General features: G+C 31.7%; 1 long non-coding RNA gene across 1 annotated transcript; it reads left to right on the forward strand.

Annotated features, from left to right (window-relative positions):
* Positions 1-7,802: 7,802 nt before the first annotated feature.
* LOC142240850 (uncharacterized) lies at positions 7,803-8,911 on the forward strand. Its single transcript, XR_012723407.1, has 2 exons — positions 7,803-7,939; positions 8,421-8,911. It is a non-coding gene; the product is annotated as an uncharacterized LOC142240850 (long non-coding RNA).
* Positions 8,912-13,701: the final 4,790 nt, after the last annotated feature.

The following is a 13,701-nucleotide window of genomic DNA, read 5'->3' on the forward strand; positions in this document are numbered from 1 at the left end:
CCAAGCACGTTGTCGGCTAAGCAAAACGATTCCTTAAAATGGGCTCAAGGAATTCTTGAAGCTGGAAAAAGGGAACGATCACCGGATGAGCTGCCATCCTCTAAACGGGATCAAAGATCGTTTGCCTCAGTTGCAAAAGACAGCCTTGTGATGGCTATCATTAATAAAGGAGCATTGGACGGTATGATTCCAAGGCAAAAATGGGGGGGAAATTGAGAACGCGATGTCTGGTGTCTACTCAGAGGTGCAAAAAAAATTTCCCGGACCAAGTCCTCGACGGCAAGATGCTGGATGGTATCAAGGACGATATAAGTTAATAGCTTTTGCGGACCATAGGTCTATGGATTGCTTTAAATCTGCATTGATGCTAATTGGTGAACTTTGGGAAGGAGGCATACCAAAAAATTCTAGTTCCCCTGGAATATGTAAGGTAGTTCCTAGCCTTGCTAACACATCTGCTTCGCAGTTCCAAGGTATGTTCCTATGGTCAGGCACCCAATGCCAATATTTGTCGGAACATTACTTCTCAGCCAATTCACCACCTCTCATATTGCCAATATTTCAGCCTGGAAAACACTACAGTTATTAGGTAATCTTTTCGCTCTTCGAATTTCCAGATCTTTAGAATATACTCCGAACCCACTTGTCCATTCAATTTGGAGCCATCAGCATAGAAATCTATATATTTTTTATTCCCCGGGGTCTGTGTACACCACGCCTCACTGTTGGGAATTAGAGTTTCAAACTTTTTGTCGTTTTTCAAAATGTCTAAAGGCAATAGATGCAGCATGACATTAAGGGAGTCAGTTCCTGTCTTACTAAATGCGTCTGAGATACATAAACCAGTCGGTTTCTGAAGTGCCGGCCACCAGACTACAACACCATATAGCATTATAGGTCTAACCACTGCCGTGTATACAATGCACAATTTTTGGTTTTAGTCCCCACTTTTTCCCTATTGCCTTTTTGCACGAGTACAAAGCTACCGTGGCTTTTCTCGCCCTTTCTTCAATATTAAGCCTAAAATTCAGCTTCCTGTCCAAAATAACGCCAAGGTATTTTCAACACTCACCAAAGGGAATTTCAGTACCCCCTAAGGAAATGGGCCTAACCGTGGGAATTTTGCGATCTTTGCAGTACATGACTAGTTATGTCTTTGCTGGATTTACCCCAAGACCATTATCTTTCGCACATTTCTCAGTCATCCGCAGAGCTCTCTGTATAATATCTCTGATTGTGGATGGGAATTTTCCCCTGACTGCTAGCGCCACATCATCTGCGTATGCCACCACTTGTATCCTTTCTTTTTCTAGGGAATCCAGAAGGTTGTTTATAGCAACATTCCAAAGAAGAGCTGATAGAACTCCTCATTGGGGAGTGCCTCTGTTCACATACCTTTGTATGTTTGCTTGTCCTTTTTTCTGAGTGTATGCTTTTATAAATATTTTTTTTCTATAGAACATTTTGTTGCTGTAAAAAATCTTGTCAACATTTTGTGTCCATAGAAATGTTTGGTTAATTTTTTCTATAGAAAAAAATTGACAAATCATTCTATAGAAACAAAATTTTGACAACATTTTTATACAAACGAAATTGGATATAAAACTAATTTTTTATACAAAATTTTCTACAATAAAAATGTTTTATAATAATTTTTGTTTTAAAAAGTATTTCTATAAAAATCAAAACACATGGATAGGAAAAAGTTTATAAAGTATACCTGACGCTATCGCTAGACACTCTTGTTTTGTTAGATCTGTTTATAATGCAGTATGTTAACATATTACATCATATTTTGAGAAACGTCCTCAAAAAAAACTTTATTTTGTCTATAGCGAAAAGGTAACTTAGTTCATATGTATTTTCACTTGGTAACACTGGAAGGTGATTCAAGATTTGTGATTTAATTATGTCATTTTTAATTTTTGTTGTTCTGTTGCTTCAATATTTTATTTTTTGAATTATGCAATAGACAAATAAATTTGATTCTTGTCATTTGTGTGTTTTGTTCTAACATAACTTACACATACAATTACTATCAATAACAACTATACTTTTAATCCAAAACAAAGAATTTTTTACCATTACATAATTCAGCTCATTAGTTTATATATTTGATAGATATACTGCTCTCTTGGGTTCAAACGGAAAAAGGCAGGTAAAACAAAAATGCAATTTAATGCCAACGCTACTTCGCAACTTCAAGGTGAATCTTCCAATAAACCCATACCGCTCTTGGTTAAAAAAAGGAGTAAAAAAATGTATAATTTAAAAAAAATCAATACGGTACCCACCCTTTGATTGCAAACGTATTCTTATATATTTGATAAAATGATGGAGTTGATGGGATTGATTGGTCAATTTCACGAAATAAAATTATTTTAGTCCGTTTAATGTAAACTGGCTTCAATGGAAAACGGTATTCACATTTCACAATTTCTTGCCTTCAATAAACGTAGATTGTTTTCCATGTTTATAATACCACAAAAAACAAACACAGGTAATTTCAAATGCGTTCTGTCATATATTTTTTAAAACCTTTATCACGTGGCCATTTGTTGTTGCAGACTTTATTTATTTCAACCCTTTGCTATGATTTGTTGTTGCGTTCAAAATATGTATGCACACATTTTGAATGCAGCAGACAGAATGTCGCCAATCATGTTTTTCAATTTACGCGAAAAACAAAAACCCCACCGTTCGTTCCGAGTTACTTCCACAGACTGATCTCTCCATCATACATTGTTGAATAATTACCCATTCTCTTTTCGCTCTTTCCATTGCGCAAAATTCAATTTCAATCACACATGTGATTGGATCAATCACATGTGTAATTGGAAACGGAAAAATTTTCAATCACGTTTGTAATTGAAAATTATTTCTGAATTGATTAACAAATTGATTAAATCAATTAATATTTTAATTGGAAACGTAACAAATATCAATCATTTTTTTAATTGGGTTTTATTCGGATTGGATTAAATAATTAATTGACTCAATTAACATATTAATTGAATCCGTTTCCAAATTCAATTAAGTGTATAATTGAAAAAAAATTTGGTGATAAATTTTTGTGTGTACCACAGCAGATGTTTTGATTGGGTCACTGGAAGTCGGCTTTAATAAGTTGCTAACTGATAACAAATGACTGCTCTCAATATTCTTTTTATGCCTTGCCGATTTCATGTGTTGTTTGATATCTGTTAAGCCTCCATTCGCAATTGAGAATTTGTAGCCACAGGTCGTACATTTTGCCATATTGGCGTCATTTATCCTAGCAATCCAATTAAACCGAGTTCCCCAGATTTCTTTGAACTTGTTGTTTCTTCTTTTCCTCAGTTTTCTCTTTCCTAAAGCCTCACAAAAACTTTCACCAGAGCTTGTAGAGAGACAGTCGCCAGAAGTTAACTCAACATTCATATCAAAAAGAAAGAAACAACTTTTATTTTTGTCAAAATGAAATATTTATTTACATACCTTAAACAAAATAATTAGGCCATTTAAAAGCCAGAAACTTCATTAATTGCTCATTGTCATTGGTGTAAGTTCATGGGTTTGGTAGAAAGTCACCGTTTTGCAATCTCAATGCTTATTGTTATACTTGTAGTAATATGACCATAAACATCTGTCGTTCTTTTACTGCCAGCAAACTCTTCGTTTTCGAAGTCTTGCTGGTGATTCATTAACGAAGGTTTCGCGACATCTATAATGGATCGTTAACGAATACATTTCGAATTCGTTTTCGAGTGCGATATCATTTCGTTTTCGAAGGTTTTCTGTACTTTTTTATTCCCATTTTGTTCCCATTATAAGTTCAGTAGTAAAAGAAAAATTTCAAGTTTGTTTTTATTTTATTACAACACAATATACATATAATACAAAATAAAAATACATTTAGGAATAAAAATTTAAAGTGATTTAAGGCAAGGACTAGGACCGACCATTATTCAACCGTCGAACTGAACGGACGTGTTTTCTAATAGCGGAGTATTTCATCGTAATAAGTACTTATTACGAATTTGACGTGTTGTGGAAATAATAAGCCACCATGCAACGAAATTCAAAGTCATCCATTGGGTTGCTAACTTTAGGGCCCAGTGGACGGGTAACAACTGAAGTTATACATTTGGGCAGCGACCAAGAGTCAGGCCCAATTAGTCAACCTATAGACGGGTCGACTGGCGCTGACACTTTGGTAAGTCGAACCTTTTCTAAGGTGACGACATCAAAAGGAGGCAATCCCTCTCGAAAGAGATTCAAGGAACGAAGAAATGCTTTGTTTATCCTAAAGAAATTAGGATCAGTCGACCCAAGCACGTTGTCGGCTAAGCAAAACGATTCCTTAAAATGGGCTCAAGGAATTCTTGAAGCTGGAAAAAGGGAACGATCACCGGATGAGCTGCCATCCTCTAAACGGGATCAAAGATCGTTTGCCTCAGTTGCAAAAGACAGCCTTGTGATGGCTATCATTAATAAAGGAGCATTGGACGGTATGATTCCAAGGCAAAAACGGGGGGAAATTGAGAACGCGATGTCTGGTGTCTACTCAGAGGTGCAAAAAAAATTTCCCGGACCAAGTCCTCGACGGCAAGATGCTGGATGGTATCAAGGACGATATAAGTTAATAGCTTTTGCGGACCATAGGTCTATGGATTGCTTTAAATCTGCATTGATGCTAATTGGTGAACTTTGGGAAGGAGGCATACCAAAAAATTCTAGTTCCCCTGGAATATGTAAGGTAGTTCCTAGCCTTGCTAACACATCTGCTTCGCAGTTCCAAGGTATGTTCCTATGGTCAGGCACCCAATGCCAATATTTGTCGGAACATTACTTCTCAGCCAATTCACCACCTCTCTTATTGCCAATATTTCAGCCTGAAAAACACTACAGTTATTAGGTAATCTTTTCGCTCTTCGAATTTCCAGATCTTTAGAATATACTCCGAACCCACTTGTCCATTCAATTTGGAGCCATCAGCATAGAAATCTATATATCTTTTATTCCCCGGGGTCTGTGTACACCACGCCTCACTGTTGGGAATTAGAGTTTCAAACTTTTTGTCGTTTTTCAAAATGTCTAAAGGCAATAGATGTAGCATGACATTAAGGGAGTCAGTTCCTGTCTTACTAAATGCGTCTGAGATACATAAACCAGTCGGTTTCTGAAGTGCCACCCACCAGACTACAACACCATATAGCATTGTAGGTCTAACCACTGCCGTGTATACAATGCACAATTTTTGGTTTTAGTCCCCACTTTTTCCCTATTGCCTTTTTGCACGAGTACAAAGCTACCGTGGCTTTTCTCGCCCTTTCTTCAATATTAAGCCTAAAATTCAGCTTCCTGTCCAAAATAACGCCAAGGTATTTTCAACACTCACCAAAGGGAATTTCAGTACCCCCTAAGGAAATGGGCCTAACCGTGGGAATTTTGCGATCTTTGCAGTACATGACTAGTTATATCTTTGCTGGATTTACCCCAAGACCATTATCTTTCGCACATTTCTCAGTCATCCGCAGAGCTCTCTGTATAATATCTCTGATTGTGGATGGGAATTTTCCCCTGACTGCTAGCGCCACATCATCTGCGTATGCCACCACTTGTATCCTTTCTTTTTCTAGGGAATCCAGAAGGTTGTTTATAGCAACATTCCAAAGAAGAGGTGATAGAACTCCTCATTGGGGAGTGCCTCTGTTCACATACCTTTGTATGTTTGCTTGTCCTTTTTTCTGAGTGTATGCTTTTATAAATATTTTTTTCTATAGAACATTTTGTTGCTGTGAAAAATCTTGTCAACATTTTGTGTCCATAGAAATGTTTGGTTAATTTTTTCTATAGAAAAAAATTGACAAATCATTCTATAGAAACAAAATTTTGACAACATTTTTATACAAACGAAATTGGATATAAAACTAATTTTTTATACAAAATTTTCTACAATAAAAATGTTTTATAATAATTTTTGTTTTAAAAAGTATTTCTATAAAAATCAAAATACATGGATAGGAAAAAGTTTATAAAGTATACCTGACGCTATCGCTAGACACTCTTGTTTTGTTAGATCTGTTTATAATGCAGTATGTTAACATATTACATCATATTTTGAAAAACGTCCTCAAAAAAACCTTTATTTTGTCTATAGCGAAAAGGTAACTTAGTTCATATGTATTTTCACTTGGTAACACTGGAAGGTGGTTCAAGATTTGTGATTTAATTATGTCATTTTTAATTTTTGTTGTTCTGTTGCTTCAATATTTTATTTTTTGAATTATGCAATAGACAAATAAATTTGATTCTTGTCATTTGTGTGTTTTGTTCTAACATAACTTACACATACAATTACTATCAATAACAACTATACTTTTAATCCAAAACAAAGAATTTTTTACCATTACATAATTCAGCTCATTAGTTTATATATTTGATAGATATACTGCTCTCTTGGGTTCAAACGGAAAAAGGCAGGTAAAACAATTCACTTCAAGGTGAATCTTCCAATAAACCCATACCGCTCTTGGTTAAAAAAAAGGAGTAAAAAAATGTATAATTTAAAAAAAATCAATACGGTACCCACCCTTTGATTGCAAACGTATTCTTATATATTTGATAAAATGATGGAGTTGATGGGATTGATTGGTCAATTTCACGAAATAAAATTGGTCACTTAAAGAAATAATTAAAAAATATATTATTTTAGTCCGTTTAATGTAAACTGGCTTCAATGGAAAACGGTATTCACATTTCACAATTTCTTACCTTCAATAAACGTAGATTGTTTTCCATGTTTATAATACCACAAAAAACAAACACAGGTAATTTCAAATGCGTTCTGTCATATATTTTTTAAAACCTTTATCACGTGGCCATTTGTTGTTGCAGACTTTATTTATTTCAACCCTTTGCTATGATTTGTTGTTGCGTTCAAAATATGTATGCACACATTTTGAATGCAGCAGACAGAATGTCGCCAATCATGTTTTTCAATTTACGCGAAAAACAAAAACCCCACCGTTCGTTCCGAGTTACTTCCACAGACTGTTCTCTCCATCATACATTGTTGAATAATTACCCATTCTCTTTTCGCTCTTTCCATTGCGCAAAATTCAATTTCAATCACACATGTGATTGGATCAATCACATGTGTAATTGGAAACGGAAAAATTTTCAATCACGTTTGTAATTGAAAATTATTTCTGAATTGATTAACAAATTGATTAAATCAATTAATATTTTAATTGGAAACGTAACAAATATCAATCATTTTTTTAATTGGGTTTTATTCGGATTGGATTAAATAATTAATTGATTCAATTAACATATTAATTGAATCCGTTTCCAAATTCAATTAAGTGTATAATTGAAAAAAAATTTGGTGATAAATTTTTGTGTGTACCACAGCAGATGTTTTGATTGGGTCACTGGAAGTCGGCTTTAATAAGTTGCTAACTGATAACAAATGACTGCTCTCAATATTCTTTTTATGCCTTGCCGATTTCATGTGTTGTTTGATATCTGTTAAGCCTCTGTGACGGCCACCTACATCGATATTCTAATTATTCTCACTAATTTTTCTTTTTTGATTGGCAATTCTTCTTTCAATTTTTATTTTGAATTCATTTAAACTGTCAGTTCATGTAATTTCAAAATTAACCAGTCCGAATACAACTCTGATAGCCAGTGTTGGGAAGGTTATAGGTTCAGTTATGACAGGGATGTTACTAATTTCACGATAAAAGAGAGTCGATTTGAAAGTTGTGATCTGAGAATCGCTCTTTCTTGTTTGAGCTATCATTAGAAACACACGCTGAAATACTAGACGACTCGGGAAAAAGTCTACCACGAGGTATCTAAATCTTACTTGACATTTTAGTTACAAGTGTGGAAAATAGTAAATGTTTATAAAATTTTGCAACATTAAGAAAAGTTTTTCTTATCAAAGGTAAGGAAAATAGAAGAAAAGTGTTTTGCATCAATGGTATAAAGATGATCTTCGTTTTTATAAGGAATAGATCCACATTTCTTTTCTTATCCTTTCGTTTTATTAATTATGTTAAAGTATATTGACATAATTTATATAGAATAATTAATGGTATTAATATTTCCAAATAAAAATCAAATGTATCATCCTATATATAAAATATAATCGTGACTATATAACCACGAGGTTTTCAATTGTAATCCTGAATAGATTGAATAACAAAACAACAAGTAAAATCAAAATGAAATTAATTCGCAAAAAAAAGAATCCATAATACCATTAATTACTACAAAGGACAGGATGAACATTAAATAGGAAATGTTGGATATACATGTAATATATACCTATGGATATATATTCCTTATAAGAATCAAGAAAATCAGCCAAAACCATTTACCATTCAACAATATATTCTAATAGTGCAAACACCCCTTTCTATTAGTGGAATCATTGCCATCTCCTGGTTTTACCGACTTATTTTCAACGTGGTTTATACAGTCCAGCCAGAAGCAATATTTCAGGGTTAGATGGCACTGTGACACTGTATACCACCACAAGATGTCATAGGCAGCGTGGGCATTTGAAGATTGAACCGGCAATAGAGAACGCCAGTAATAATTGTGTATGAAAGCAGAAAAAAAGGCGTAGCATATGTTAAGGAGTACCGGTGAGATCTTTACAGTTTGGTTGTCTGTGTTTAACGTATTTGTGTTTCTACTAACATTTAAAAAAACAAAATCACTTGGTATCCTTGAGTATGGAAATTAATGTCTCAAATACTCCATACATCGAGGATGCCACATATAAAAGGAGAAAGAAAAACTATTAAAATAATTACATTTATTACACAGAAAGTACATGAACATAGCTCGAAGTTAATATAAAAACAAGAAAGAAACACACAAAAGAATAGAATAAAACAAAAAGACCAAATATATGTAAAATCTTTATTCCGAAAAGTCAATATTAAAAGAAAAAGAAGCATTTGGTAAACATATATTTATTACTGAATTGGAAACCAAAAAAAAAAAAGGCCTTGAAAAGGATAATAAATCGGAATTCAAGAAAAGAAGATAAAAAAACGAAAAATGAGCTAAAATTATAGAACATCATATATGTAATTGTAAAAATATCAAAATTAAAACAAAAATTGTGTTATCTTTTATCTTTTTTTTGTTAATTATCTTTCAAACTAATTTTCGTCAAATACGCGAATAATTATTTCAACATTCTAAATGTAACGAAAATCAATTTATATTTAATTAATTTATTCTCAATCAAATCGTTAAGAAATTTGTTAAAAATAAACAGATCGAATAAAAATTACATGTATTGAATAAATAAATAAATACCAAAATAAAGATAAATACAAATAAATAAAATTGACTAATAAAATACAAAAAAAATAAATACAAATAGACCACAACAGATAATTCTAATTGTATTAAAACTAAAATTGAAATATACAGTTATATATAAAATTTAAATAAAATAAATAAATAATAAGTACCATATAAATATACAATCAATATCAAATTTCGTACAAAAAAGTTTCGTAAGTGATTATATATGAAGATAATTAAGTAAATAAATTCCAAATGAAAAATATGAATAAAATAAAATAAAACTAAAATACTAAAGTTGTAATATTGAACAATTAAATAATATGATTGCAATAATACAATTTTAATATTAAATAATACAATAATATAAATACAAGTATAAATTATCTTATCTAAAAGAAACATATATACAAAAAAAATTAAATTTCAAAAGCCCATATATCATCTAATATATAATACTCAAGAAAAATTTATTAAAAATAATATCAAATTTCAAACTTAAGGAAAATTTGATATTAAATAAATATATGCAATAAATAAGAGATAAATACAAATAAATCAATAAACATAAAATAAATCAATAAAAACGATTATATAATAATAAAAAAAATAAACAAATATAAAACAATCACAACAAAAAAATTCATAACATTGATTAATAAAACTAAATTAATTAAATTAATAAAACTTTTGTAAAATATATCCATAAATAAAAAATAAAAAAATAAAACAATATCTATTGAAATTAAAATGAAAATAAATAAAGACATTTATGCAATAAATAAAATTTAAATAAGTAAATATAAATATAAAATACGAAAATAAATAAATAAAACTACATAGTAAATTAAAATAATTACAAAAAAAAATAATAAAATTGATATACAATATTAAAACAAAAGTTTGTAAAAAAAAATCGAATACATAAAACAATTATTAATCATTAGTTATTTATTTAAAAATTACAACAAATACAGGCTAACATTAATACATTATTTAAAGCAAAATTTTAAAATGAAATGGTTTAAATAAATAAAATATTTAACATCATAAAATTTTAAATAATGTATTAACATTATCAAAAAAAAAAAAATATAATATTATGTCCCAATTAATTAAATAAATGAACAAGAATATTAAGTAAATATTTTTTATTTAATTTTTTTTTTATATCAAATACACATTAAAATCGATATTCCTATTATTTAAACTTGTAAGATATAAATCTTCTCTGATTATAACGTGCACATTATATTTCGACAAGATTTAAACATTTTTTTTACCACTCCCTTGTTATACTAAATAAATTAAAAATAAATTATTCAATTTTATGAATATTAAAAAAAAAATATCATATATCAATATATTACATTAAAGTATAGGAATATTGCTAAATTTTTATAATAATTTATATTTTGTAAAAGGATACATAATATTGAACAATTATCATTATCTTCAAAAGTTTATCCTATAGAGAAATATTATTATAAAATTAAAACAAATTCTTATTAAATAAATGTTTATTGTAATGTGAAAGAAATAACAAGCCAATATGTTCTAATTTTCTAACAAGTGCTGAAAATGTAGTGGACACTTAGAGAAAAAAAGGATCATTCATATTAGGGGCATTTTTCGAAAACTTTCAGGCAAAGAAAATGCCATGGATGACTGCAAAGTCATATGGGGCGGGCTCAGCCTGACGGGACAAAAACATCTGTCTCCGAACCAAGCCGAAATTCAAAATCGATTTTAAAATGCAACGGCGAGAATATTTCAAATTTTACATTTCATTTCCGGCTACATCATATTTTTGTTCTATTCTGTAACGGTCAGTTCAAGTTTGAATCCGAATTAAAATTATATGGTACGCAATCAATAAGTGTGATGCCTACGCGGAAGAAGAACTCCCCCATCCGGCGAGCTAAGCCGCAGCCGCGAACAGCGTACCAGTTCCGCGAATTCCACATAGAGGCCTATCACATTTTGGCGCCCAACAAAGTGGAGCTTCATTTATGGACAAATATCCAAGTTATAGGACTATTATCTCATTTTGGAGCCCGTCAAATCCACCCACTACAGTTTTTTTTTCTAATAGCCCAAACCTCAATTAGAGAATCTGATTCGAGATCGGTATCCCGGAAGGCGTTTTAATGTCATATCGCGTTGTAACGATCTCCATTCTATTCAAAAGTTGAGCTAATTTTCAATTCTGATTTCATTGACACCAGTACAAAAACATAAATTTACAAGGCTATACAGCTAAATATTTATTAGTTTTTGCATTGAAACCAATGAAAATATTGTATTGAAATAAATACTTATTTACTTTAATCTATCTTTTTGTGTGAAATTGAAAATCTCTCTCCAAAAAAATCATTTTTCATTTATCAGCCTTTCACCTTTGAAAGAAAACAGGTTGTTTTAAATTCGATTGAATTTTCTTTATGCTTTATTATTAAAACAAAAAAAGATAAATTATTATTACAATATCAAGTTCATTTTTTTTTTAATTTCTAATACATTGTTAGAAAATCTAAATCTCCATGAACTACTAAAAAAAAAAAATAATTGTACAAAATTTCGGCTTATCCTTATCTCTCAATTTCTACTACAAACTCAGCAAATTATCAATCTGAAAATAAAAAAAAATAATAACAAAAAAATCTAATTATTGCTAATTTAATTACTATTTGTTTAAAACTAATGGTAGTATTCGTTTGTATACTAATATTATTTGTTTAATACAATTTAATTTCACATATATGTTCATTTGTTAAATCTCACCGATACAAACTATTATAATTCATTCACACTTTGAGAAAAGATATTTTTGATTTTTTTTCTTTTGTTACAATATATAAAAGTTTTCATATATTTTCGATTAGAGCCTTTTTCCAATTGAACGAATTTCCATTTTTTTTGCATTTTGTTAACACAAATTTTTCCTGTAAAGATCCGACTTGGTCATGAGTTCTAACCGTTTGCCATCGAGATCTTCAAGTCGAATTGCAGCTCGAAATAATCGATTAGAACGTGACAACGCCGCTCAGTCAAATAACAATTCTGTTTCTAATTCCTTAGGGGAAATATCTCGAATTTATAGTTCTTCACCTTCAGTATCTGGGGCGAATAGGACTGTGGTTTCACAAAACGCAGCTCCTCCTTTAATGTCATTGACATTCCAAAATCCAATTGGCCCTCGATCTGCTTCATTATCTACTACCCCTAATTCAATCTCTACTCCTGAATATAATAGTAGGACCGCTCAGGAAATTAGGAGAGAATTTGCAAGAATGCCTAGACGGAACCGAAGACTGCCTACTGTAAATGAACAGGCAGATTTAGAACCCCAACAGAACGTTGGCGGAATAAATGTACAAGAATATGTAGATGCATCCGTAGGCGCTGCTCAGGCCAGTATTATGAGGGCCATTGAAGAGAGTCTAGCTGTGATGATTCCACAAGCTATTCGTGACTCCCTGGACTCACACCTAAACAGTACAATCGGGAATAATGGTCACCAAGGAACTGGACATGACGAAACTTTACATCAACATTCATATTTCATTCCACATGAATATCACCAAAACTACAATAGTCAGAACCAACGATCACATTTTCGACCACCTCATAGCCAGCAACAGGCTCATAATGATTTTCACCACGTGGGTCCCACACAATTTGTAAACCAAAACCTAGCTTTGGGGTACAAACCTGTGACCCCTTTACAACTACAGAAATGGGGACTAAAATTTGACGGCACTTCGAAATCCGTTAGTGTCGAAGAATTTGTATTTAGAGCCGAATCGCTAAGAGTAGACTATAATTGTCCGTACGATGTTTTCATTAAGGGATTCCATCATCTGTTAACTGGTCGCGCTTATGATTGGATCTGGGAATTTCGCCAGCAAAACCCGTATTGTCAATGGGACAATTTAAAGTATCATTTTATTAAAAAGTTTAGAAACTTCGAGAGCGATTTTGAGACCCAACGTCGCATAATGGAGCGACGCCAGTTACAATCAGAGTCATCAGATATCTTTATTTCCGAAATTATTCGACTCAAAAATCAAATGCGTGTACAAATCCCCGAATATGAAATTGTACGAATAATTAAGGATAATCTAAGGGATGGTTTGTTACAATTAATATATCCCAAAAACATTGAGACGATTGAAGAACTCTTAGAGGAATGCAAAAGAGCTGAAAGAAATATTTCAAAACGTATTTCTTATCGTCAGCCACAGCAACCCTTTAAGAGGATTCATGAGCTCGATCACTGCCACCCAGACGAATCCGAATACCAACAGGAAGTAGAAGCACTTCAATATGCCTCAAATCCAGCTAGACAGCTCGTCTGCTGGAATTGCAAGACACCTG

This window comes from Haematobia irritans, chromosome 1 (genome assembly GCF_050003625.1).
Source record: "Haematobia irritans isolate KBUSLIRL chromosome 1, ASM5000362v1, whole genome shotgun sequence".
In the NCBI taxonomy this organism is placed as follows: domain Eukaryota; kingdom Metazoa; phylum Arthropoda; class Insecta; order Diptera; family Muscidae; genus Haematobia; species Haematobia irritans.